Raw genomic sequence first — 6,000 nt, forward strand, 5'->3', positions numbered from 1 at the left:
TGCTGCCCATTATTTTTTATTTAGCACTTTTTGCCGATGATACATGTAACTTCATTCAAACAAAGTCAGATTTACAGTTTAGCATGCACCTACACAACTAAGGTGTAATGAGCGTTGATTCTCAAGTTTTTGCAATGTGACCAGAGAATTCAAGAATGAGATATTTGGCATTCTTTGACCAAAAACAGCAAAAATTGTTACAAAAATATAGTATTGCATGGTTTGTCACAACTTGAACATACTCTACCAAATCAACCCCTGAGAAAATGCATACAAAGTTTCAAAGCAATTGGACACATGATTTCAAAGAAAATGATTTTTGACCTAAAATGGGAAAAAATTACCTCAAAAGTACAAATAAGAAAATTTCACCATAATTTGAAGATACCCATCTAAGCATGCCCCTAGGTAACTGTTTACCACGTTTCAAAGCAATCAGAATGTTTTATTGAGAGAAAATGATTTTTGACCTGAAGTGAAAAATTGCTCCAAAAATAAAGTGTATGACATTTCACCACAATCTGACAGAGGTCAACCCTAGGATCATGCATACAAACTTTCAAAGCAATCTAACGAGAACTTTTGGAGAAAATGATTTTTTGACCAAAACTGGGAAAAATTGTCTAAAAAATACAATTACCGGTATAAAAATTTCACCACAATTTGAACAAATCTAACTACGGTCACCTTAAAGGACCTGCATACCAAGTTTCAACCAAATCTGACAACAATTTTATGAGTTTGCAGGATTTTTTCCTTTTTTTACCTCATTTGCATATTTTTGACACTGACATGTTCATTTGAACAAATTCACATCTACACCCTGGGTGCACCTGTACACTAAATACTAAGACGAGTAGGTACTGCAGTTTTTGATTTCTTGTAGTGGACAGACATACATCATACATATATACATACACTACATACAGACGCCGACTTATACAAAATGTGAGCTAAAAACCTAATACTCAAAATTGCTATTGAATCTCTTGTTCAAAAGGCTGATATTATTCACATTTTTAAAATCATGTACTATGAATATATTTCCCCATTTAAAACTCGACAATCTTGGCCTTCAGTAAATCATATGAAATACAGGTACAGCTTTGTCACAACCAATCCATTTATCATGAGTCTTTGGACTTTCATGGCTACTCTGATACATAAATTAGCACCTCGGCATTTTAAAAAGTCACACACTCCTGAGATTTTTTACATCAATCATTTTATTTTTAAATACAAAATGACTATTTTGCCCTGCATGGCATTTATTACTCTTTATATAGAAATCCCATGAGTGTTTTACTAATTATACTGCTTATGGCACACTTCATTTATCCAAAATTAATTTGACATTTATGTACCGGTACGATCATTGTACATATTAAACCATGAGCCCGTGGAATTCACTTCTTGACCACACAGAGATAAAGCAACTTGAAAAACTGGAATTCTGTAATTATTGAGCAAACAGCATAGCCTTCATCCAATTATTCATTACAGAAATTAATCATTATATCTCTATAATATTGTGTCAGCTAGTTCAACCCTCTGCACATTTCATAGCATGCTTGTACTGTACCTGATAGTAAAGTGATACAGTTATATACCATGCATTCACAACATCTATTAAAGTCTGTTTGTTCGTACAGTGGGTTCCCTCATTACGGCGACACCAAACTAGCCAATGGGGACAAGAATCTGGGAATTGATGCATTGTCAGAATCATCATTGCTTTTTTTGATATGTAAAGTCACACCGGTATATACTTATTGACATAAATTTATTTGCATCAAACATTTAGTGTTTATAATGGAAGCAGTCAATCTGCAAGCTGAAGTGGAACCATACTTGACTCTATCATTCATAATCCTTGTGACTCACGGGCACAAAAACATCACAAAGGATGCAAATTAACATCAAATTTTCTACATTTAAGTGAGTCAATGACGTCAGGACTTTCACAGATAAATGAACCACGGATGCCGTACCCTTGGGCTTCATGTGGGCAATGGTCTACTCTGGAACAAACCATTTGGGTCAAACCCCAATGAGTGTAAAGTCACACTGCTCCACTACACAAACATGCAACCATTGCCTGTAACACAAACTGCCATGGCAACCATGCATGAGTGTAATGTAGTGTTATCTTGAAATTCAAGCAGATATACTGGTATATTACATCAAGACCTTGAGATGCCATGCAAAACATGAAATTCACAAAATGATATGAGGGATGGTGATTACATGATAACTACACAAAATTAACATCTCATTTTCCTAGTTTATTACACCTCATAATCCTATTACTGAGATTGGCTCATTTTAGTCTCATGACATGGAGATAGGACAAGCAATATAACACCTTTAAAGGGGCTTTAGCCAACTAATGGTGATATCACCAATTTGGTACTTATTTGAGTATAGCCTGCGTCTTTTCTGCAAGAAACAAATAGTCGTGCACTGATTGAGCACATGCTATGTAACCATGGCTTATAAAATATAAGCACAGATAGCTCCACCTGAATCAAACAACATTAAACTATAATTGGGTGTAATAAGTCCATAGGCATAGTTCTCAACAAAGCGGTCTCTGTTTTAAGTATTATTTGACTGAAAAGCTCAGGGATGACAACCGGGAATGTAGCAGTAGTCGGCAGAGATTATCGGCTCCACTGTGACTACATTAGACACTCCACTGTGACTACATGCTACACAAAAAGGAGGTCACAGTAGTTTTTGTTCGCTTTTTTAAATTAATGTTATATGATAGCAAGGGCAAGATCACAATTTGTTACCTGCCCTTGGGCTGGTGCTCATAACATTAATATTGATAATACCTTCCTATTTGGCTCAGACCTCATCAAACACTGTCCCTAGGGAAGGACACATTTTATATTCTTGCTCTTGCTATCATGTTTCATTATTTAAATACATCATCGGCATAGTTAATAATTTTCATTTAATTTTAATCCACCGATAAGGAATACACTGGGAGAATTTTCCAACCGCTGATGAATATTTCATGAAAATCATCAAAGGTTGTTTCTCTAACAATCTTTTCACATCTACGTTTAAAGTGTCTGGTCAGTATACTTCCTGATTTAGTTGGCTTTAAGAGGAAAAAGACACAAAAAATACACAAAAGTGTAAAAATAGAAGTCCCAGCCAACCATCAATAAAACTTCCCAGTCCAACTGCATGGAATCTTTACTGACAGGGCAAAGTCTTGTCGATCAAATATAAAAAAGTCTTATTCATTTTCAATGCTCTTGTTGTTTATTTGTAAAGAAAGCATTGGCTAAAAATTTTATTTCATGGCTGAATATGGCTGAATATTCTATTATTGTAAAAAAGATAAATGGTATGTTTTGATTCTTTGATGTTGTACCACTATATATTCTACCTGAAAAGTTGGTAAAATTTTGGAAATATTGGTATTTACTTTTTCTGTTTTGCATCAAAGAAATCACCAACAGCATAGCAATGTTATTCCATAATATTAAAATAATTGTGAAATAAAAGTTAATTGAGAGATTTGATTAAACAGCAGTTTTACCTATTAGGCCAAAGCCTACAATGATGGAAATGAAATGAAAAACACAGTAAAATAAATAATTATTGAATGACATGATGTGCATTTCCTCTAATATGCCTTCAGCAATAGAATTGGTGCGTAGGATTTCCCTGGTATCTTACATATCTTGGCAGGTCAAAGGTTACAGGTTTCCCGTGTTAGATGGCATCTATGCAGAGTAACATAGAACCTTCTGAAAAGTGATCATTAACTCAAAAAATTTCATGTGTGTTGTGATGAAAATTAGGGGTATCCTAGCTGCAATGTATACACTTGATGTCAGTGAGCTAGATTTGTCAAATAGCTGTGATTGTGTATGCGTGTATTGTACAGGCAAATTACCAAACAGGGCCACTCTAAACCGTTGATAACAATAAATTTAGGCAAACCATGGTGATGAAAGGGTTGAAAGCATTCTATATCAGCAGGGTTGAAGGTATGTTTTGTTCACTATTCTGCATCATCTTTCAAACTGCAGGACAATATCACTGAAAGTTAAGATACACAATTGAGAAAAATGATGTGGCGATTTGCATTCGAATGATGAAGAAGTTGAAAGTGGGGAACAGGCTTGATATACCGCAGGGTAAACATTTTCAGTCATGGGGAAACATATTTTTCACTCTATTGCTAATTCATCTTTGAATTTCTCTCTAATAAGTACTGTCTTCTAAATTGTTTTCACCTAAGTCTATTGAGAAATCAGACTTTGCATTACAATGGAGACAAAATATAAGATTACATGTATTCACAAAATTTGGGGCTTTACATCTGATTACATTGTGCAACAGAGGTATTGTTCAAGATGTGTGTGATACCAAAGCGTACGATGTGCGAGGACATGAATCCCAATATTTTGTGAATAACCTTACTATTACACACCTTTTCTAGTCAAATTTTACTGGAACAGTGGAAAATATAGTGTTTTGAGAATGCCCTGTCGTACACTGCATGGCTTGATTGTGAGCAGATTTGGAACACGTTCAGCATGTTCGCTAAGCACAAAGAACGAAAATTCAACCCCTGCAGTACAGTGCAGATTACCATTTACTGCTTGACATAGAGATCATTTAGATGTATATTTTTTGAAAAAAGTGAAATATTCTCTTGCCTTCTTTGTGTTTACATGAAACTGTTACAAGGTCAAAGGTCAAATAACATCCAATAACACCCAAAGTTATTGCATTTCGTTCGATATAAATGTCATTGGACTATGCTTACTCTATACCAAAACTTACTGCACACTGAAACTCCATAGGTTACAGGCTTAGGTGCTCTTAAGCTCATAGTTGTGTGTACAGTTGTAATATTGTGCCACTGCAAGATATCAGTAAAACATTTCATGTATTAAATTGCAACACCTTTGGTTGCAAACTAAAACGGATTTTCTTAGGGACTCTAAACAATAAGCGATGGTATGAGTGGACTCCCTAGGTTATAACAATTCAAACAAGAATTATTTTTGTCCACCATTCTCCAGTCTTGCCATTGCAAGCAAATAACATTAATTTCAAAGGAGGGATTTCTAAAACGCGTCAGTAGTACAGCAACATCTGAAAGTGAAAGCCAGATACTGTAAAGACATATGACGTGTCAAGTTAGCGCACGTGTACATTCATGATTGGTGACCGTTGTATTAATGAAGCCATCATAATTAGATGAATTAAACGTTGTGTATCTTGACCGTGTTCTAGGTAATTAGCATCTAATATGTACGTTATACTGGCAAGAGTCAACACCCTGAACTCATGTAATTCAGTTACAATGGGTGTGTTAATCGCGTTTGGTTTTACATTTTGTAATTATTCATATTATTTCATATTCTGTGATAATTCAGCGTGTCGCGAACGCTTTTGGAAAACTAGCATGTCGTCAAGGCCGGGAGTCTAGCCAGGCCCATGCGAGGAACGACTTGCAATCGAGCACGATTTGGGACACGCGCACGTGCACGGGTAACTTACGACATTGAGATTAAAGGCTGATTGAAAGATAATAGCACATGCAAGAAGCCAAAACAAAATTTGTACAAACCTGTTGTTATCTTCCCTGTAGCGAGCAAATTCAAAATAACAACCTTTCCCGGTTTCTCACAGGTGAGCAGTGTGACCCGAGCATTACTTCCGGGTTGTCCACGCATGCGCACTAACGCTGTGCTCTTTAGACACGTCGACTTTCAACATATCTGCTTTCTCGTGATGGTGAGTCATAAATTGCTGGAAAGATTACTTTATATCGGCTGAACCGAAAGCAGAGTCCAGACATTTTTTCCAAACTCAAAATAAAGAATGACATGTGGGGTTTGCGTGACTGAAAAAGAAAAAAACAACAAAACATTAAAAGCGACGGAATGATTTAATCTCCAGGGTAAGCTTTATAACCAGAATGGACGGCGCCCAGAGTATTTAGGCCTATCAGCCGTGGGC

The 6,000-nt window shown here is 35.9% G+C and overlaps 1 protein-coding gene across 1 annotated transcript in view; it reads right to left on the reverse strand.

Moving 5' to 3' along the window:
• The window catches only part of LOC139122638 (erlin-2-B-like), a 49,183-nt gene extending 43,468 nt beyond the window's left edge, over window positions 1–5,715 (reverse strand). Inside the window, exon 1 of the mRNA XM_070688214.1 lies at window positions 5,609–5,715. The gene's annotated coding sequence lies outside the window, so the exon portion shown is untranslated. The remainder of the gene's footprint in view (window positions 1–5,608) is intronic.
• Between the last annotated feature and the right edge of the window lie 285 nt (window positions 5,716–6,000).

Source organism: Ptychodera flava, chromosome 22, assembly GCF_041260155.1.
Source record: "Ptychodera flava strain L36383 chromosome 22, AS_Pfla_20210202, whole genome shotgun sequence".
NCBI classification, from domain to species: Eukaryota; Metazoa; Hemichordata; class Enteropneusta; family Ptychoderidae; genus Ptychodera; species Ptychodera flava.